Below are 23749 nucleotides of genomic sequence, written 5' to 3'. Positions count from 1 at the left end.
ATCATAGATGGTCACTTACTAATATAGAAAGTAGAAAAAAATGCTGCCCCTACGAAAACTATTTAATAACTTTAATAAGCTGCTTTGTAAATAAGTAAATAAAAAGATATACTTTCTTTTACCAAAGCAAACTCTTTGATATGGTCTAGTTCTGTGTCCTCAACCAAATCTCAACTTGAATTGTAATCCAAATTGTAATCCCCACGTTTTGGGGGAGGGTCCTCATGGAAGGTGATTAGATCATGGAAGAGATTCCCCCATGCTCTTCTAATAATAGTGAGTGACTTCTCTGGAGCTCTGATGGTTTTATAAGGGGTTTTTTCCCCCTCTGCTCTACACTTCTCTCTCCTGCTGCCATGTGAAGAAGAACATGTTTGCTTCCCCTTCCACCATGACTGTAAGTTTCCTGAAGCCTCCCCAGTCATGTGGAACTGTGAGTCAATTAAACCTGTTTCCTTTACAAATTACCCAGTCTCAGGCAGTTCATTATAGCAGTGTGAGAATGGATTAGTACAGTAAGCTGGTACTGAGAGTAGTGTGGTACTACTGCAGATACCTGAAAATGTGGAAGCGATTTTGGAACTAGGTAACAGGAGGAGGTTGAAACAGTTTGAAGGGCTCAGAAGACAGGAAAATGTGGGAAACTTTGCAACTTCCTAGAGACTTGGAGGGCTCAGAAGACAGAAAGATATGGGAAAGTTTGGAACGTCTGAGAGACTTGTTGAATGCTTTGACCAAAATACTTATAGTGATATGAACAATGAAGTCCAGGCTGAATTGGTCTGAGAGGGAGATGAAGAACTTGTTAGAAACTGGAGCAAAGGTCACTCTTGCTGTGCTTAGCAAAGAGGCTGGTGGCATTTTGTCCCTGCCCTAGAGACCTGAGGAACTGTGAATTAGAGAGATGATTTAGAGTATCTGGTGGAAGAAAATTCGAAAGGAAGCACACCATAAAAGTTTGAGAAATGTGCAACCTGATGATGTGATAGAAAAGAAAAACCCATTTTCTGGGGAGAGATTCCAGCCAGCTGCAGAAATTTGCGTTTAAGTATTGAGGGGCTGAATGGTAATCACCAAGACAATGAGGAAAATGTCTCTAGGGCCTGTTAGAGGCCTTCACAGCAGCCCCTCCTATTACAGGCCTGGAGGCCAAGGAGGAAAGACCTTATTTTGTGGGGTGGGCCTAGGGTCCCCCTGCTCTGTGCAGCCTTGCATCCCAGCTGCTTCAGTCCCAACCATGGCTAAAAGTGGCCAACATACAGCTCAGGCCATTGCTTCAGAAGGTCCAAGCCTCAAGGCTTAGCAGCTTACGCGTGGTGTTGGGCCTGCAGGTGCACAGAAGTCAAGAACTGAGGTTTGGGAACCTCCACCTAGATTTCAGAGGATGTATGGAAATGCCTGGATGTCCAGGCAGGAGCCTGCTGCAGGGACGGGGCCCTCGTGGAGAACCTCTGCCGGGGCAGTGCAGTAGGAAAATGTGGGGTGCAAGCTCCCACGCAGAGTTCCCACTGGGGCACTGCATAGTGGAGCTGTGGTAAGAGGGCAACCATCCTCCAGACCCCAGAATGGTTGATCCACCAAGAGCTTGCACTGTGCACCTGGAAAAGCTTCAGACACTCAATGCCAGCCCACGAAAGCAGCCAGGAGTGGGGCTGTATCCTGAAAAACTACAGGGGTGGAGCTTCCCAAAGTGGTGGGGGCCCACCCCTTGCAACAGCGTGACTTGGATGTAAGACATGGAGTCAAAGGAGATCATTTTGGAATTTTAATGTTTAATGACTGCCCTATTGGATTTTGGACTTGCATGGGGTCTGTAGCCCCTTTGTTCTGGCCAGTTTCTCCTATTTGGAACGAGTGTATTTACCCAATGCCTGTACCTCCACTGTATCTAGGAAGTAACTAACTTGCTTTTGATTTTACAGGCTCATAGGTGGAAGGGACTTGCCTTGTCTCAGTTGAGACTTTGGACTTGGACTACCTAGTTAATGCTGAAATGAGTCAAGACTTTGGGAGACTGTTGGGAAGTCATAATTGTGTTTTGAAAAGTGAGAAAGATGAGATTTTTGGAGGGGCAAAAGGTGGAATGATATGGTCTCGCTCTGTGTCCTCACTCAAATCTCGAATTGTAATCCAAATTGTAATCCCCATGTTTTGGGAGAGGGAACCTCATGGGAAGGGATTAGATCATGGGAGCAGTTCCCCCTGCTATTCTCATGATAGTGAGTAACTTCTCAGGAGATCTGATAGTTTTATAAGGGGCTTTCTCCCCCTTCACTCTGCACTTCTCTCTCCTGCTGCCATGTGAATAAGGACATGTTTGTGCCCCCTTCCACCATGATTTTAAGTTTCCTGAAGCCTTTCCAGCCATGCAGAACTGTGAGTCAACGAAACCTGTTTCCTTTATAAATTATCCAGTCTCAAGTAGTTCTTTATAGCAGCATGAGAACGGACTAATACACCCTTGTAGTGATTAACATTTTCATCTTTTAAGAATAATCAAAAATAGATGTGCAGCAAAAATGTCATACCATTGCTTCCTGTGCCCTGTGATGCACAGTGGAGCAACGCAGCACTCCTCACGAGATAAACATTCTCAAATAACAGTACAGGGCACGCAGTCCTAGGAAGGCAGACCACACAGCTTAGAAAAAGTATACGCTGCAGCTTGAAGTGCAAACCACAATGAGGCAACGAGGAGTTTATGTCCACTCTCAATGTAAAACATATCTCTGTTAGGTCCTCAAATCCCTATGGTTCTCTGCAGTCACCCATCAATGACAACTAAGGGACCATGAAGGGGGAGACATGGACTGGCACTGTCTGCTGCACCATTCTCCTGGTGGTTTGATTAAAAAACACTGAAACTGGAGGATATGTTTAGAAAATAATTGTATGCGTGCTTCAATGCATCTTTTCTCTCTACTTTTAAAGTCAGGTAAGGTCAAATGCATATATATTCTTATTATTTACATCAATGACTGTTTCAGGAGGTTGACATGTCTTATTATCTAAAACCACAGAAAATTTGAATGTTGATCAACATTTAAAATGGCAACAGGAATCTTTTCCCATTGTTTAATTTTATTTATTTTTATTTTTTGAGACAGGGTCTTGCTCTCTCTCCCAGGCTGGAGTACAGTGGCTTGATCTCTGTTCACTGCAACCTCCGCCTCTGAGGCTCAAGCAATCCTCCCACCTCAGCCACCCTAGTAGCTAGGGACTACATGCTCATGCCACCACGTTTGGCTAATTATTTTGTATTTTTTTGTAGAGATGGGGTTTTGCTGTTCTCAAACTCCTGGGCTCAAACAATCCACCAGCCTTGGCCTCCCAAAGTGCTGGGCTTACAGGCATGAGCCATCATACCTGGCCAATTTTATTTCTTATTTGTCCTTTTTTGTTTGTATAGCCATTCTCCTATTGATAGACACTGTTCATTTTAATTTTTGACTATAACAAAGAATGTTTTTGGGAAATTTTTAAATTTATTTTCCTCTTATGCCAAAATAAAAGCTTATAACAGAAAATACAGGCAAAACGTGAATATGTAAAAGTTTCTGCAATCGTACTTACCCTGAAATAATCACTGAATGGCATGGTGGTTGTTGTGGTGTGTGCATGCGTGCAAGTGTGTTTACAACATTTATCTTTTTCTGAGTATAAGCTTATATGTAAATTTTCAATTTACATATATGAATAAGCAAATGCATAAATTTGTAAAAATTGAATGGTACTACACATACTTTTTATAAGATCCTTTTTTTAATCCTGTAAGGCTATTAAAATATTCAAAACACTATCCATATTCTAGTACTACATTCGCAAAATATTCATTTTAAAATATCACTGTAGTAGAGTATATTACAGCAGGTAAAGAAGTTCAGTTGAAAGTTACACTCCTAATATTTGAGAGAGATAAGAATGAAGTTTGATGTACTTAATCCTATTGCAATAAAGTGAACTTTCAAATATTTCAAGCCTTCATTGCAAAGTAAAATAAGATCTATTCTTATTTCTTCAAAAATTTTATACATTTAAGCAGGTAAGGTGTCTCCGGCTGAAAGAAATACTTTTATGGCCAGCCTTCCAAATTATATACCACTTTCTTCTCTTTTAATTCTTCTGTCTCAGATATTTAATTAATAAGAGCTGCTGTAGCAAGGGGCTTGTCTGTAATTTTATTGTCACCATTTCTGAGTCATCTACTTCTGATTTGTTTTAAAATCAAATGCAAGATATTTGGCTTACATACAATCACCATGAGCTAGGAATATAACAAATAAACCAATGACAGCCTTCTCTGATGCACTCTTACTTTTATCTGAACCATTTTGCTAAGAAAAATTAGTTTATTTATTCATTAAAAGTCTTAAGTATCCTTCTGTTATATCCGAAACCTCAATTCCTCAACTCCTTTTTTGTTAGTTGGCCATCAGTCATCAACCATCATCCAGTTAAAGTCAATGATGTGAACTGCATGCTTAAAGGTAAGCAAAATTCTTTTAAGTTCTGCTTTGAAAAGAGGGAACAAAACCCTTGGTGACAGGAGATTGTAATCTAAAAGGGGCACTGTGATTAAGTGACATATTGAAGAACACATACATGTGTGCCAGGAAACAAATCTATACTGAGTACAATCAGAAACAGAGATTCTATCAGACATATTATAAAGCTTGCTTAAGGAAGCCTGAGGGAGCAGTGACAATCTTTATTATGGAAAAGGGTATAGTTTGAGAAAATAATATTACATCAAACTGGCAAGGACAGCTAAGGGAATGGATGACAGAATCCAGATATAAAAAGAGCATAAGGCCTAAATATAACCAGATGGAGTTAAATAGGGTCATATTTGAAGTCCTGCCCTTTGGTTAAAACAAAAACATCTAACTGAGCAGCTGCCGAGAGAGAAGGAGATGGTGCCTAAGTCAAGCCCTTTTAGTTAAGTGCATAATGTCACAACAATACGATGAGGCAGCCAGCATCTATCTAAAGTCATTTTCATTGATAAATCACCCCCAGGATGAGGCAATGAAAAAAAGAGTCTCTATGATGCTCTGAGCTAATTGAATTACTTTAGGGATTTCTGGAATTTGCTCATCTTTGGGCCATTAAATTACAAAAGAAGGTTATAAGATAGGAGCTAGTCTAATGGGGAGTCACTAGAAAAGGAAAGAGATGTGATAGTATAATGGTAGCCAACTTAAGGAATAGAAAACATAGGGAACAGACCTGATGGTTACAGATACAAAAGTGTCACATGAAAATGGAATTTCAGGCAGTTGTGCACTGGGTCACCAAAATGTCATTCCCAAAGTATACTCCGTCACACCTGGCCACTCTGTCCTTGACCCTCAGCCGAATATGACGTATCTCTGGAAGCCCGGCAGATGCAGGCTGAACGGTTGGCTGTAAGACCCCAGTTGAAACAAGACTACTTGCTTCAGTACAACAACCCTAACCGCCAAGAGCTCACTGAAGATCTTGCCTTGATTCGTTGAACCTATGCAAGATCAGCAAATGTCTATCCTAATTTCAGACTCACTCCTAAAAACTCACTCTTGGAAGCTCTGTGTGGAATCGGGCCCCTCTTCTTCTGGTATTATGTTTTCAAAACTGACAGGGATAGAAAAGAAAAACTTATCCAGGAAGGAAAATTGGATGGAACATTTAACATCTCATATTAAGTCTGGCAATGATGACTATATGGATTCTTACTTAAATAAATCATCTATTAATCATTAAAAAAAAAAAAAGAAAGAAAGAAAATGGAATTTCACTCGCCCTGTGTGTTTCCAAGATTAACAAGTAGAAGTAATGCTACTTAGACGTTTTGTGGAGGGCAAAGTTCAGTGAAAGCAAGACCAAGCCAGCAACACAGAGCCAGCCAATGACACATCAACATTGACCAGGAGAAGGATAACCAGCAATGGGGGCACAAGCATTGCCCTTTGAAGGGTCACATCATAGCTGTGTTAGCACTGAACCACAGGGCACTGGTGTCTTCTTTCATTCTGAAAATTCGGATTCAGAAAAAAGTTTGTTTCCTTCCCAATTTACCTTCTTTTGAACTAATTAAACTTCTGTCCTCTTCATCCCTCAACTATTAAATATTAAAAAATATGCTGACTAATTTAAGGTTTTGAAATAAAAACATTATACGACCAAAAGGTTTGATAGATTCTCAACAGCATAACACTATCTACGTCTCTGTAGGTATCTCCTGAGCACCAGATACTAAGCTCCCTTGATGAAAATAGCTTTTCAAAACATGACAGATATGCTAGTGCACTGTATTCAGAATAATGTGAGTTCATATGGACTTGTCAGGATGTAAAGAACATGCAATGCTTGGTGTGTTTCATGAGGGCCCCAGGTATGGCCCCAGTGCAGTGCCTCTCACATTGAATACACATATGAATCACCTGGGATCTTACTGCAATGCAAATGGTGAGCCACTAGGGGTCCAGGAATTTCTACCAAGTCCAGGTAATATTCATACTGCTGGTTCATGGATCACATTTTGAGTAGCAAGGTAAAGTATATTTCCCATGAAGCAGCATTGCAGAATGTTTATTACCAGGCCAATATTTACCTAGGCATTTCTTTGCTTTTTATATTAACACTTCTATTGACACAGATCATAAAATTTCTGTTTTCCTTTCTTCGAAAATTAAAATATACAGTATACTAAAACTTAAAAAAAAAAATCAGACAGTTTTTTCCCCCGGGTACTTAAGAGGATACAAACCCATGAAACTTGGCCTCAATTAGATTACAGTGGTCCCTCGGGATCTTTGGGTATTGGTTCCAGGACTCCCTGCAGATATCAAAATCCATGGATGTTCAAGTTCCTTATATAAAATGACATAGTATTTGTATATAACCTACACACATCGATATACTTTAAATCATCTCCAGATTACTTAGACCTAGTACAATGTAAATGTTATGTCAATAGTTACTATGCTGTATTGTTTAGGGAATGACAAGAAAAGTCTGTACATGTTCAGTATATACACAACCATATTATTAAAAAACAATTTTGGATTGAATACACAGAAGATGTGGAATCCATGGATACAAAAGGCCTACTGTACTTGGAAGTATCAATAGGAAATTTCATCAAAATTGATGGTGAATTTTGCACAGAATTAACTCTCATTTTGTTTTTATTTATTTAGCATATGCAAGTCGGTCTCTAATAATAAAATAATTACAATGACTATTTTTCTCCAGCTCTAAATTTATTATAGCAACAACTCAGGATCAAATATAATTTGAGATCCCTTTGAAGGGGTATAAGCTGTTGGTTGATAATGATGTTGAGTAGATGGTCCAAAAAGACTCAGTCTGAACATCTTCAATTGTTTGTCTTAGACCAAATTTTAAGTGAGTGTAAGAATTCATCTTCTTTGAATACGGTGTATTGAATTTCTTAATGAATTCTCCAGCAAACATGAAAAAGTAAATGATGTTATCCGGGCAAGACTGTTTCCTTATAGAAAAGTAAGAATGTCATCTGTGGAGTTTTGAAACTTTATCGTAAATCATCACACATGACTCTCGGGGAAGCTTGTACATATATTCTGAAGTAGAAACTGCCCTTTTAATGGTGATACTCAGAATCTAGTCAGGCTGATCATTGTCCTAGTCTCAGCTTTTAGCCTCCTGTTTCCTTCATCTGAAATGTTCTTGCCCTTCACCTCCTTCAAGTCTATGCAAATGTCAACCTGGAAGGCCACACTATTCAAAATTGCATCCCTACTGATACTTCCTATGTCATTCCCTTTTTTCCTTAGCACTTACCACTATCCAACATATAATACATTTTTTACTTATTTTTCTTGAATATTGTCTATCTTTTCTGTAGTTTTCTACTGCTGGTATAACAAATTATCAGAAACTTAGTGATTTAATAATTAAAATGTATCATTTTATAGTTGTGTAGATCAGAAGTCCAACACAGGTCTCAAAGGGCTAAAAATCAAGGTGTCTTCAGGATTACATTCCTTTCTGAATGGGTTAAGGGAGAATCTGCTTCCTTGACCTTTGTAGCTGTCCACATTCATTGGCTCCTGGCTCCCTTCCTTCATTTCCAAAGCCAACAAAGTTGCATCTCTCTAACCCTTCTTCTGTTATCACATATCTCTCTAACATAACCAGGGAAAAGTCTTTGCTTAGAAGGACTTGTGCGATTAGATTGGGCCCACCGGGCTAATATAGACACTACATCTCCAGGTCTGTCCTAATCAAATCTGCAAAATCCTTTTTTGCATGTGAGATAACATTCATATAGTCCAGGGATTAGGCAGTAGAACTCTTTGCAGGGGCCATTATTTTGCCTATACTCATTGAAATGTAAGCTCCAAAAGGTCATGGATTTTTATTTGTTTTACAGCAGCACCTGGTATGCAGTATAAACTCAAAAAATATTTATTTCAGCAAATTAATGAAAGAAAATTGAATTGGGCTAATGATGTCATCACAAACACATATTTGAAGTGCAGGTGCTAGACATAGACCCTTACTAGATTTTTTTGTTTTGATTTTTGAGATGGAATCTCACTCTCACCCAGGCTAGAGTGCCGTGGCACTATCTCAGCACACTGCAACCTCTGCCTCTTGGGTTCAAGCAATTCTCCTGCCTCAGCCTCCCAAGTAGCTGGGATTACAGGCACCTGCCACCACCATGACCAACTAATTTCTGTATTTTTAGTAGAGATGGGGTTTCACTATGTTGGCCAGGCTGGTCTTGAACTCCTGACCTCAGGTGATCTGCCTGCCTCAGCCTCCCAAAGTGTTGGGATTACAGGTGTGAGCCAATGTATCTGGCTAGCCTCTACTAGATGTTTGAAGAGTTAATCACTTTAATTAAATAAACCTTAGTCCTTGTTTGAAAAATGAGACCATCACTTTGCCCACTTCATAGAGTGGTTTAGAGAATCAATCAATGTGATTTGCATTGAAGTGGTGTGAAAATTCTCAGCTAAAGAAATGTAAATCTTTGATACTATACTTTTTCAGTTGGTCTTAGTATTCTTACCTAAAAATTTAAGTTTCTTTGAGCTGAAAATATCAGCAATTTTGGTCACAGTTCACTCCTCAGACTTTCAGAAACCCCATTCAAGATGCTGAAAAAGATGTGGGAAAATCTTAAAGCATGGCAATAGCCTTCTTTGGTTTCTTTTTTGCCAAACATACCATTCCTCAGGGTCACTGCCCTAGACTGAGTGTAGCATGATTGGACCATCTAAGAAGATGGTGGGATAACAGAAAGTTATTTGGAGTCTTCAGACCTCAGTCTAGTCCAGGCTCTTTTTGACTGGGCATTTCCATTAGTATCTCCAAGCCACCCTGCTGCCTAGAGCTCAGCATTCTCAGCTACATATTATTAAAACATGTTAGCAAGTACTGCAGTGGTGCAGAAGAAAGTCACTAAGAGCCTTACTGGTTTTGTTTCCTTAAGGTAGGACTAGAACATAATTTAACTAACACACTGTCTTCATATAACTTAAGTTTATAACCAATATCACATAAAAGATAACATGCCCACAAATACTTGTAGAATTATTTTGCTGATCTTTCAACAAATGGCACTTAGAACTTTTATCATGTATTTTTAGAATATTTGTATAAGGAAATGAGCCTCTCCAATTTTATTGAAAACATCTGTCAATTTTATTAAATTTTTTAAAACTCAGAATTTGCTCGGAACTCATATGCTTATATTTACTAGAAGACTAAAAATCTAAAGATTTAAGATAGAATTTTCTATTGCCTTAGCAAATCTGTAATGCCAAAATTAGAAAACAGCTATTTTTCTCCAGGATTGATGTAATTAAAAACACTAAAATGGGGGTCAAATGACAACAACAAAACACTCTTAATATAGATGTGGTTTGTTTCTCTGGGCCTATGACTATATATGGATATTTGGAAACATTATGGTGTTTGGCGACAACAAAGCTATTCATTGTTAGTCAACAGATATGCACATTGTGGTGAAAACTCAACCAATAAAATTGTTAATTTAATGCAGGGATTCTCAAAGTGTGGTCTCCAGATCAGCAGCATTGGTGTCACCTGGGGACTTATTAGAAACATAAAACTGGAGGCTCTACCAGAGATCTACAGAATTAGAAATTTCGGGGAAGAGGCCCGGTAATGTGTGGTTTACTGGCCCTTCTAGGTGATTCTGATGATCATTAGTGAATGCCCTTTTACTTTCTTACCTTAAAATGTCTTATAATCTTGTTTGATAATGTATATGAAAAAGCACAATTGCTTTTTAAAATGTGAAAATCTGAGTCAGCAATTAGGGCCAAGTCATATCTAAGAATCATGTGGGCAGAGTATTCTGAAAACTAGATATTTGAATCAGCTGAAAAGCCGCCACTGCAACCCAAACCTAAAACCTCCCCTAAAACCCAAACTCAAAAGTATTATTTATTCAACAATTTACATAAATTATCCATGTAAAATAAACATTGTATATATGAAGAAATGCTTTTCACATATTAACTGAAATCTAACTTATTTTGTTGGAATCTTCTCTTGCATTTTAGACATATTTTCCAGAGACTGATTTTTCTTGCTCCACAATTGTATTGGAAACCCAAAAAAAAACAAAACCAAACAGACAAGCCAAAAATATTCTCTTGTAACCAACTAGGTTTTTAAAATCTAGAGTCTTAAAAATATGGGTATTTTCCCCTGTGAGTTAAATAAGCACAAAACAAACATACTATATGGTCTATAGTCTTATTTTAGTAACTGGAAACACTATTTTGCCTGCATTCCAATTGTTATGATAAAGGTGAAGCCAAAGTCCTGAGACAGCCTCAAGGATCTGGTGGCTAATTCTTTCAACAGAACCAAGGACAGTGTCCCAGACAACGAGGTCTGTTTCAGCTGCGTCTCACAAGGTGAGTGTCCAGGGTATACAGAATGGGGTTGAAGACCCTTTCCACAAGAGCAGCAGAATAGTATGCACATGAAAGTACTCCATTACCAAGAGCCCTCAAGGGATGAACCTGTGTGCAATGGAGTTACACCATCCAGGACTTCCAGAGTAGAGGATTGGGGGTTATTGGTAGGCAATGGAGAGCCAATGAGATTTCAGGTTGTGGATTTACATATCACAGTCTCTTGTTAGGAGGATGAGCTCCAGCCAAAGTGTAAGCTTTAAACTGAATCTTACAGAGCCTGTTGTAGGAAAGTCTGGCAATTTCTAGCTTGTCAAAAGCCCAGGCGAAAGCAATAGTGGTGGTGATAGAGGCTAGAATGTGAGAAACCTTTGGGCCAGGTTTGAATGTGATGGCTGAAAGAAAAAATAGGAAACAAGGTGAAAACTTGGGCTTCTTGTTAAGAATTTCTTAATATTGGGCATGATACTTATTTTGCATTACTTACCCATGCAAACTATTGAGGACAACAAGATAATTTTGTGCTTAGATTGGTGTGTGTGTGTGTAGTGGAGGGTCCTCTATCATGTATCTAGCTGATTCAAATCATTTTTTTCTAAATGATAGGAACACATGAAAAGTGATATCTCTGGGAGTCAGAGCAAGTATGGATCCATTTCTTAACCAGCAGTTCTTTAAGTGGAAGTCTGTGAACCTCTAAAGCAGCAGAGTCATGAAAGACATTTAGAAAAATACAGTCACCTGGGTCCTGTTCCCAGAAAGCCTGATGTCATTTTTCTGGGTGTCTGGCCCAGGCATCAGATTTTTTAAAGTTCCCCAGGTGGTTGAAAGTGGATAAGAACTAATGTTTGAAAATATAAGTGAAAGCTTTTTTCAATTAGATAATATAACTTTAATTTCATTCTGTTGATTTGCCTAATAATCTGTTGTGATGCTAATGAAACCAAAGTGGTATACATTTACCTCCTAGGGATGATGCAAAAACAAATAAGATAATAGGTATTACAGAACATCAAGCTGATACTTATTTGGGCCCTGTTGTCAGCAACAGTGTTACAGCATTTTCCTGCAGGGAGTAAATACTTACATAAATCACTGGGAAAATACAGCAAAGTAGCATAATTTCTTTACTTTTACCTTTAACACGTGGGCTATAAAGTTGTCTATAAAATACTATCTGTGACAACTTATAATAAAAACATCCTTTTTATTGACATAAGATGGGTAAATATAGTTTTTAAAAGGCATCAGAGGAGCGATAAAGGCAAACTGGATGTCAACACTCATTTTGAGGAGGTTAATTTTTCTTCCAGGGAGTTTATAAATGGCAGGTCCTGGAAATCCTAAAATCCCTAGATGGACTTTGCCTGGCACATACTTGACATTCAATAAAAATGCAGTAAATGCCTGAACAAGACCAACACATGTGTTGTCTTCATATAGTATAGTAACACTATATTGTTTGGGCTGGGTTGTGCTGAAAAAGTTGATATCTTCCAAGACTTAAAGAATAGTGTCTAAAATTTAGCAATACAAAATCTGGGCAGATGTGTAATGAAAGTGCTATGAAATGATTAGAATATCTAAAACAAAGAAAAAAAATACCATGGATTTGCTAATTTTGGATACACAAATACGGAATATATCAAATACACATACAGTTCTATCTGTAATATGTGATTTAAAAAATTAGCTTTTGGCTACTTTTAAAGATTTTCAACATGAAAGTTGGAACTACCCACCTTCCAATGAAGAAGTCTCAGCTCTATGCATCTGCAATATTTAACTTCTCCCACTTTTTCCAATCTCTTAGATTTCAGCTGTTATGACACATTTCCAAGACCTTTATTCAGACCCTTACAAGCTTTTGAAAAGACTCTCTTTTTTCTTTAATATGAGATGTATTGTTTACCTATTACACTGAGTGGCACTACAGAAAAACATGGATAATCTGTATTTCTGCACTCTTTGTGAATGAGCTGAATGCAATGTTTACCACCACAAATTTGGTACAACCTACATGAAATAAGACCTCAGTTTTAAATATAATACTGTTCCACATAGTATGACAAATATATACTCGGTATATGAACCATTTGGTATGCTACAATAAGACCCACCCCTAATTTAAGCAGGCTTATCTGAAGTTTACAGAAGATTTAATATAGTTTCTAGCTGGTTAAATATATATATGTATGGGTGTGCGTGTATGTGTATGCACACATATTTGCTGAGTGGTTAATATAAAAGCTATGATAGGATGTGAGGATAAACACTGTGTTAGCTAAGTACTATAGAGAAAAAGAGTTCTGAGGATCTGGAATAGGATACAGATCACAGGAAAAGAAGATGAGATTTCCATAAAGAAGCTTTGACAGCTTTGACCAACTCCTAACTGTCTGCCTGTAGTCTACATTATGTATGATTAGAAAGTTTGTGTTTCACACAGAAGCTTTCCAATTATTAATTAGGAAAACATTTACACATGGTATGTCACATGAGTAGGTTTGTCTCCTTAGCAGACCACAGTAATGCAGATATTAAAAAGGATATGTTGTCAGAAATAAATTATTCATGCTTCCTAACTTTTCTAATTTGGTAATTTGAAAACATTAATAGGATTTGGCCATTCTTAATTGTGTTGATGACAATCCTTGCTCTCTTCATTCCTCAAGGCTAGTTGAAATTTATTGAATTTATATTAATTTTTATGACCATCTGTGGCTTCTCAAAAGTAAAATAACTTCAGAAGCTTCATAATTATGGAGAAAATACTAGGTGAAACTTTGCAGAATGATTTATAATTTATATGAGATTTTTATTTACTTTTTTTTTTTTTTTTTTTTTTTTTTTTTTTTTTTTTTTTGAGACAGAGTCTCGCTCTGTCGCCCAGGCTGGAGTGCAGTGGCCAGATCTCAGCTCACTGCAAGCTCCGCCTCCTGGGTTCATGCCATTCTCCTGCCTCAGCCTCCCAAGTAGCTGGGACTACAGGCGCCCGCCACCTCGCCCGGCTAGTTTTTTTTGTATTTTTTAGTAGAGACGGGGTTTCACCGTATTGGCCAGGATGGTCTCGATCTCCTGACCTCGTGATCCACCCGTCTCGGCCTCCCAAAGTGCTGGGATTACAGGCTTGAGCCACCGCGCCCGGCCTTTATTTACTTTTTGAGAACTATCACTTGAATATGTAATCATCAAACAGGTGACCTTCCACTTATTTGATATGATAGAAGAAAACTTCCAGCATTCCAATTTTAACATTTTATTTGAAAATTCACTGCTATAATAACACTATAGAATTAAGGAGAGTTGTGTTGTAAACATAGTCCTTCTTTTTAAAAATGGGAACTCCTATTTTATCCTTTAGCTATTATATTCATCTACTCATTTTTAGTGTTGCTTTCACCAAACAACACGTCTATAGTAAATATATTTACATTTTATGATTACAGGGAAGTGATTCCTAACGAAAATGAGAATAGAGTGTTCAAATTGGGGTTAGACCATCCCAGTTCTGTCATAGTTTCCATTGTTGAAATAAAATCCCAACTGAAAGATAATAGGTCTTGTTAGTTGGCAGGCAGGTTTCATTGAGTAAACCAAGTTGCTTTCTAGGATTTTGTGCAGAAAAATTCTGCAACTCTAAAATTCACATAACACTTAAACTGACATCAAGAGTAGTGCCCGATCACTATGGAAGTAATAAATGACTGTAAAAGTTGTTTGGCTTTAGCCTCTGCTGTGAAAAAGCACGAAAAGTATTTATGAGAATAGAGAGGCGTAAGGGGTTGCATTTTCCACAGTTTATTGGATATCTCTACCAGGACAACCACAGACTTCTCAGACCCTACTAGCCCAAATAGAACACATAATTTCACCCTCAAACCCACTCCTCTTGCTGGACCCCAAACTCAGTGAATGGCCTACTGTTCATCTAGTTGTCCCAAGTGTCTTCCTGTTCCTTACTGTCATATATATTGAAATGCCAGGTCCCGTTGAATCTATTTCCTAAGTGGCTATTTCCTAAATCTCTTTACTTTTCATTCTCCCCTTGCTGCTGGTCCAAGCCATGAGTACTGACTGGTGTGAATTATTGCAGCAATGTCCCAGCTGGTCTCCTTTCCTTCAGCACTGTCCTTCCCCAATACACTCTCTACAGCACAGCCAAATACTACAAACTCAAAGGCTTTCCCTTTTGTTGGAATGAAGTCCAGAATTCTTAACATGGATAGCAAGGCCTGCTATTTTCTGTTCCCTGCATTACTCTCAGCTTCATCTCCCATTATTCTCCAGACCATGTACAACTGTCCTCTCTGCACCCCAAACTCCACGATATGCATGTTCAGTAACGTGGTAATGTCAAGAACTCTCCACTTTCCAACTTTGCATATGCTCTTCTCTCTGCCTGCCCTGTCCATCATCTTGCTAATTTCTATTCAGCCTGTAGCTTTAGTGCCTCTTCCATGAATCATTCCTGAACTCCACATCACCCAGTCCTAAAATCAAGGATGCCTGCTTGCATAGCATCCTATATTCTGCCTTATCCTGAAAGTGATTATACTCCACTTTAATCGATGTTTACTCATCTAGCTTTACCATTGGACCTCCGGCTTCATGAGAATCATGTATGTGAGTATCCTGCTCACTGTACAACCTTAGCCCATTATAGTGATAAGTCCATGGTAGGTGCTCCACAAATATTTATTAAGTGAATTAATCTGAATGTAGTTATGTACAAAGACCATAGAGTTCAGATTTACTGTCAGCTTATTACAACAGACCTCCCTGCAATACAGTTTCACCCACCCTACCTCCCAAAAAAAATTCTAATCAGTAGCCAGATTTAAATCTATTTGACTCTACTTCTTTCAGCGTTGGTAAGAACCATAGCAGCCATCATTTAAGAAGAGAATTAAATTACTAATATCTGTCTACCCATTTCTCTGAGAAAATGAAATTACTTCTCTACAGAATTAAAACACCATTTCTTTGAACTTGATGAAGAAGCCAATTTTCTTTTGTATTCCTGCCTCAAAAAAGACTATATGTCTAGACAGAATATTAGGGAAGTTATTCCATAAGATATACCTTTCTGCTAGAATAAACTTCATTATTTCTACAAAATTATGGAAGTAGCTAGCTATACTTCTCTGCTTACTTCTTAATTTTTAAAAAATAACAAAAATAGGGGGCGGAGCAAGATGGCCGAATAGGAACAACTCCAGTCTCCAACTCCCAGCGCGAGCGACACAGAAGACCGGTGATTTCTGCATTTTCAACTGAGGTACTGGGGTCATCTCACTAGGGAGTGCCGGACAATCGGTGCTGGTCAGCTGCTGCAGCCTGACCAGCGAGAGCTGAAGCAGGGCGAGGCATCGCCTCACCTGGAAGCGCAAGGGGGAAGGGGATCCGTTTTCCTAGCCAGGGGAACTGAGACACACAACACCTGGAAAATCGGGTAACTCCCACCCCAATACTGCGCTGTAAGCATACAGGCATTCCAGGAGAATATATCCCACACCTGGCCGGGAGGGTCCCACACCCACGAAGCCTCCCTCACTGCTAACACAGCAGTCTGCCGCGATCTATCCGCAAGGCAGCAGCGAGGCTGGGGGAGGGGCGCCCGCCATTGCTGAGGCTTAAGTAGGTAAACAAAGCCGCTGGGAAGCTCGAACTGGGTGGAGCTCACAGCAGCTCAAGGAAGCCTGCCTGTCTCTGTAGTCTCCACCTCTGGGGACAGCGCACAGCTGAAGACCAACAGGGGAAGTAGCGGGAGCCGGTGCAGACGCGAACGACTCTGTCTGACAGCTTTGGGGAGAGCCGCGGATCTCCCAACGCGGAGGTTGAGATCTGAGAACGGACAGACTGCCTGCTCAGGTGTGTCCCTGACCCCTGAGTAGCCTAGCTGGGAGAAATCCCCCACTAGGGGCAGTCTGACACCCCACACCTCACAGGGTGGAGTACACCCCTGAGAGGACACTTCCAAAGGAAGAATCAGACAGGTACACTCGCTGTTCAGCAATATTCTGTCTTCGGCAACCTCTGCTGCTGATACCCAGGCAAACAGGGTCTGGAGTGGACCTCAAGCAATCTCCAACAGACCAACAGAGAGTCCTTCTGACTGTCAGAAGGAAAACTATCAAACAGGAAGGACACCTATACCAAAACCCCATCAGTTCGTCACCACCATCAAAGACCAGAGACAGATAAAACCACAAAGATGGGGAAGAAGCAGGGCAGAAAAGCTGGAAATTCAAAAAATAAGAGCGCATCTCCCCCTGCAAAGGAGCGCAGCCCATCACCAGCAACGGATCAAAGCTGGTCAGAGAATGACTTGGACGAGAGGAGAGAAGAAGGCTTCAGTCCATCAAACTTATCAGAGCTAAAGGAGGAATTACGTACCCAGCGCAAAGAAACTAAAAATCTTGAAAAAAGAGTGGAAGAATTGACAGCTAGACTCATTAATGCAGAGAAGATCATAAACGAAATGACAGAGATGAAAACCATGACACGAGAAATACGTGACAAATGCACAAGCTTCAGTAACCGACTCGATCAACTGGAAGAAAGAGTATCAGCGATTGAAGATCAAATGAATGAAATGAAGCGAGAAGAGAAACCAAAAGAAAAAAGAAGAAAAAGAAATGAGCAAAGCCTGCAAGAAGTATGGGATTACGTAAAAAGACCAAATCTACGTCTGATTGGGGTGCCTGAAAGTGAGGGGGAAAATGGAACCAAGTTGGAAAACACTCTTCAGGATATCATCCAGGAGAACTTCCCCAACCTAGTAGGGCAGGACAACATTCAAATTCAGGAAATACAGAGAACGCCACAAAGATACTCCTCCAGAAGAGCAACTCCAAGACACATCATTGCCAGATTCACCAAAGTTGAAATGAAGGAAAAAATCTTAAGGGCAGCCAGAGAGAAAGGTCGGGTCACCCACAAAGGGAAGCCCATCAGACTAACAGCAGATCTCTCGGCAGAAACTCTACAAGCCAGAAGAGAGTGGGGGCCAATATTCAACGTTCTTAAAGAAAAGAATTTTAAACCCAGAATTTCATATCCAGCCAAACTAAGTTTCATAAGTGAAGGAGAAATAAAATCCTTTACAGATAAGCAAATGCTTAGAGATTTTGTCACCACCAGGCCTGCCTTACAAGAGACCCTGAAGGAAGCCCTAAACATGGAAAGGAACAACCAGTACCAGCCATCGCAAAAACTTGGCAAAATGTAAAGACCATCGAGGCTAGGAAGAAACTGCATCAACTAACGAGCAAAATAACCAGTTAATATCATAATGGCAGGATCAAGTTCACACATAACAATATTAACCTTAAATGTTAATGGACTAAATGCTCCAATTAAAAGACACAGACTGGCAAACTGGATAAAGAGTCAAGACCCATCAGTCTGCTGTATTCAGGAGACCCATCTCACATGCAGAGACATGCATAGGCTCAAAATAAAGGGATGGAGGAAGATCTACCAAGCAAATGGGGAACAAAAAAAAGCAGGGGTTGCAATCCTAGTCTCTGATAAAACAGACTTTAAACCATCAAAGATCAAAAGAGACAAAGAAGGCCATTACATAATGGTAAAGGGATCAATTCAACAGGAAGAGCTAACTCTCCTAAATATATATGCACCCAATACAGGAGCACCCAGATTCATAAAGCAAGTCCTTAGAGACTTACAAAGAGACTTAGACTCCCATACAATAATAATGGGGGACTTCAACACTCCGCTGTCAACATTAGACAGATCAACGAGACAGAAAGTTAACAAGGATATCCAGGAATTGAACTCATCTCTGCACCAAGCGGACCTAATAGACATCTATAGAACTCTCCACCCCAAATCAACAGAATATACATTCTTCTCAGCACCACATCACACTTATTCCAAAATTGACCACATAATTGGAAGTAAAGTACTCCTCAGCAAATGTAAAAGAACAGAAATTATAACAAACTGTCTCTCAGACCACAGTGCAATCAAACTAGAACTCAGGACTAAGAAACTCAATCAAAACCGCTCAACTACATGGAAACTGAACAACCTGCTCCTGAATGACTACTGGGTACATAACGAAATGAAAGCGGAAATAAAGATGTTCTTTGAAACCAATGAGAACAAAGATACAACATACCAGAATCTCTGGGACACATTTAAAGCAGTGTGTAGAGGGAAATTTATAGCACTAAATGCCCACAAGAGAAAGCAGGAAAGATCTAAAATTGACACTCTAACATCACAATTAAAAGAACTAGAGAGGCAAGAGCAAACACATTCAAAAGCTAGCAGAAGGCAAGAAATAACTAAGATCAGAGCAGAACTGAAGGAGATAGAGACACAAAAAACCCTCCAAAAAATCAATGAATCCAGGAGTTGGTTTTTTGAAAAGATCAACAAAATTGACAGACCGCTAGCAAGGCTAATAAAGAAAAAAAGAGAGAGGAATCAAATAGATGCAATAAAAAATGATAAAGGGGATATCACCACTGACCCCACAGAAATACAAGCTACCATCAGAGAATACTATAAACGCCTCTACGCAAATCAACTAGAAAATCTAGAAGAAATGGATAATTTCCTGGACACTTACACTCTCCCAAGGCTAAACCAGGAAGAAGTTGAATCCCTGAATAGACCAATAGCAGGCTCTGAAATTGAGGCAACAATTAATAGCCTACCCACCAAAAAAAGTCCAGGACCAGATGGATTCACAGCTGAATTCTACCAGAGGTACAAGGAGGAGCTGGTACCATTCCTTCTGAAACTATTCCAATCAATAGAAAAAGAGGGAATCCTCCCTAACTCATTTTATGAGGCCAACATCATCCTGATACCAAAGCCTGGCAGAGACACAACAAAAAAAGAGAATTTTAGACCAATATCCCTGATGAACATTGATGCAAAAATCCTCAATAAAATACTGGCAAACCGGATTCAGCAGCACATCAAAAAGCTTATCCACCATGATCAAGTGGGCTTCATCCCTGGGATGCAAGGCTGGTTCAACATTCGCAAATCAATAAACGTAATCCAGCATATAAACAGAACCAAAGACAAGAACCACATGATTGTCTCAATAGATGCAGAAAAGGCTTTTGACAAAATTCAACAGCCCTTCATGCTAAAAACGCTCAATAAATTCGGTATTGATGGAACGTACCTCAAAATAATAAGCGCTATTTATGACAAACCCACAGCTAATATCATACTGAATGGGCAAAAACTGGAAAATTTCCCTTTGAAAACTGGCACAAGACAGGGATGCCCTCTCTCACCACTCCTATTCAACATAGTGTTGGAAGTTCTGGCTAGGGCAATCAGGCAAGAGAAAGAAATCAAGGGTATCCAGTTAGGAAAAGAAGAAGTCAAATTGTCCCTGTTTGCAGATGACATGATTGTATATTTAGAAAACCCCATCGTCTCAGCCCAAAATCTCCTTAAGCTGATAAGCAACTTCAGCAAAGTCTCAGGATACAAAATTAATGTGCAAAAATCACAAGCATTCTTATACACCAGCAACAGACAAGCAGAGAGCCAAATCAGGAATGAACTTCCATTCACAATTGCTTCAAAGAGAATAAAATACCTAGGAATCCAGCTTACAAGGGATGTAAAGGACCTCTTCAAGGAGAACTACAAACCACTGCTCAGTGAAATCAAAGAGGACACAAACAAATGGAAGAACATACCATGCTCATGGATAGGAAGAATCAATATCGTGAAAATGGCCATACTCCCCAAGGTTATTTATAGATTCAATGCCATCCCCATCAAGCTACCAATGACTTTCTTCACAGAATTGGAAAAAACTGCTTTAAAGTTCATATGGAACCAAAAAAGAGCCCGCATTGCCAAGACAATCCTAAGTCAAAAGGACAAAGCTGGAGGCGTCACGCTACCTGACTTCAAACTATACTACAAGGCTACAGTAACCAAAACAGCATGGTACTGGTACCAAAACAGAGATATAGAACAATGTAACAGAACAGAGTCCTCAGAAATAATACCGCACATCTACAGCCATCTGATCTTTGACAAACCTGAGAGAAACAAGAAATGGGGAAAGGATTCCCTATTTAATAAATGGTGCTGGGAAAATTGGCTAGCCATAAGTAGAAAGCTGAAACTGGATCCTTTCCTTACCCCTTATACGAAGATTAATTCAAGATGGATTAGAGACTTAAATGTTAGACCTAATACCATAAAAACCCTAGAAGAAAATCTAGGTAGTACCATTCAGGACATAGGCATGGGCAAGGACTTCATGTCTAAAACACCAAAAGCAACGGCAGCAAAAGCCATAATTGACAAATGGGATCTAATTAAACTAAAGAGCTTTTGCACAGCAAAAGAAACTACCATCAGAGTGAACAGGCAACCTACAGAATGGGAGAAAATTTTTGCAACCTACTCATCTGACAAAGGGCTAATATCCAGAATCTACAAAGAACTCAAACAAATATACGAGAAAAAAACAAACAACCCCATCAAAAAGTGGGGAAAGGATATGAACAGACATTTCTCAAAAGAAGATATTCATACAGCCAACAGACACATGAAAAAATGCTCATCATCACTGGCCATCAGAGAAATGCAAATCAAAACCACAATGAGATACCATCTCACACCAGTTAGAATGGCAATCATTAAGAAGTCAGGAAACAACAGGTGTTGGAGAGGATGTGGAGAAATAGGAACACTTTTACACTGTTGGTGGGATTGTAAACTAGTTCAACCATTATGGAAAACAGTATGGCAATTTCTCAAGGATCTAGAACTAGATGTACCATATGACCCAGCCATCCCACTACTGGGTATATACCCAAAGGATTATAAATTATTCTACTACAAAGACACATGTACACGTATGTTTATTGCGGCACTATTCACAATAGCAAAGACTTGGAATCAACCCAAATGTCCATCTGTGACAGACTGGATTAAGAAAATGTGGCACATATACACCATGGAATACTATGCAGCCATAAAAAAGGATGAGTTTGCGTCCTTTGTAGGGACATGGATGCAGCTGGAAACCATCATTCTTAGCAAACTATCACAAGAAGAGAAAACCAAACACCGCATGTTCTCACTCATAGGTGGGAACTGAACAATGAGATCACTTGGACTCGGGAAGGGGAACATCACACACTGGGGTCTATCGTGGGGAGGGGGGAGGGGGGAGGAGGGAGGGATTGCATTGGGGAGTTATACATGATGTAGATGATGAATTGATGGGTGCTGACGAGTTGATGGGTGCAGCACACCAACATGGCATAGGTATACATATGTAACAAACCTGCACGTTATGCACATGTACCCTAGAACTTAAAGTATAATAAAAAAAAAAAAAAAAAAAATAACAAAAATAACAAAACCAGATAAAAGAAAGTCTACTCCATATTTTCTAAAACAGAATTCTGCTAAAACACACACACACACACACACACACACACACGAGCTATAAATTTCTATACCATTCTTCAAAATTCTAAATATTGTCAACGTCATTTTAAGAGAAACAGAACTAGTTTAGTTAGTCTACATCTGTCCTGTGGTATTCTTTACACCAGTGGATCTCAGACCCTAGCATACATCAGAGTGTCCTGGAGGTCTTTGTAAAATGCAGGTTTCTGGGCCGCTCCCTTCCACCCAGAGTTTCTGATTCCTTAGGCCTGAGATGGAACCAGATAATTTGCATTTCCAGCAAGTTCCTAGGTGATATTGATGCTGACCTGGGGAACACACTTTGAGATGTGACTTACACATGTAACTAACAGTAGGGAAGCACATTTAGTTCTGTCCATGCAGTTTTATCAGGCATTTTGACATGTGCCGTCCTCTTGTTCTCTTTCTTTCCTTTTTTTGGTACCAGTATCTAACTCAGTATTACTGCCTAAATACATAAAGCCTGTATGCCATGTTAAAACTTAACAGCGCAAGGGTACATCATTTAAAACAAAACAAAACAAACAAACAAACAAAAACAACAAAAACTGGAAAAAGGAGGGCTATTTCTGCAAGTTAAAAAATTAAATGGAAAAACAACCCAAAAATTGCTCTAAGGGGGTTTTGCCTTCAATAGCAAACATGTTTTGCCTCAGTGGTGATTTCTTTGTTCGGGAGCCAAGGTGGCAATTAAGCTGGCACAAAGAGCAGGAGCCATTTGTTTGATATGATGATAGCGTAGCCCTTTTTAAATCCTGGAACAATGAGGGCCCACACATAAGCTCATTCCAAGTTCTAGTTCCTTCTCTTCCCCTGTTGCTCAGTGTGAATTCTCATAGCCACGAAGGAAGGGGAAGATTTTCAATCCTGTCACATCCTCCCCCATTTAAACCATTTATAGTCTTAACTTATGAGATATGAGTAAGAAATCTTCTTTAAACATTTTGCAGAGCTGATCATCAAATCTAACAAACTGGTGGTTTTGAAATCTCCTTTGCTCCAAAGACTTTCCACTAACCTCTATGTTCTCTGTTGTGTCATTGTGCTGAGAAGAGCAAGTTAAAAATCCAGTCTTAAGTGGGGCTTGGTAGTAGGATTATTTTTATCTTATAGATTTATTTCAATCTTCATTTTAGGAAGAAAGGAGACCTTAGGAAGGTCTAATTCTCATCAGTTCTGGCATAAGCTGAGTCAAGTAAGGGATCTCAGAATTTAAAGAAAGGGATGCCCTTAATAATGGCATCTGAAGAAGCAAGTGTACTATACTGTGACAATTACAAGATACTATATCAGTTCCCATCCTCCACTAGGCTCTTTTAGGATGGAGACTCTGTCTGGTTCACTGCTTTATCTCTAGAATT

The 23749-nt window shown here is 39.3% G+C and overlaps 1 protein-coding gene and 1 pseudogene across 4 annotated transcripts in view; one reads left to right on the top strand and one right to left on the bottom strand.

The window, feature by feature from the left end:
• PDE4D (phosphodiesterase 4D) overlaps positions 1-23749 on the bottom strand; it is a 1457192-nt gene that overhangs the window by 570865 nt on the left and 862578 nt on the right. The gene's annotated exons all lie outside the window — the stretch shown is intronic.
• Positions 5300-5684, top strand: LOC104655366 (annotated as a pseudogene).

Source organism: Rhinopithecus roxellana, chromosome 3, assembly GCF_007565055.1.
Source record: "Rhinopithecus roxellana isolate Shanxi Qingling chromosome 3, ASM756505v1, whole genome shotgun sequence".
Taxonomy (NCBI): Eukaryota; Metazoa; Chordata; class Mammalia; order Primates; family Cercopithecidae; genus Rhinopithecus; species Rhinopithecus roxellana.
The sequence above is the reverse complement of the archived record's forward strand: the minus strand, read 5'-3'. Positions and strand labels throughout refer to the sequence as shown.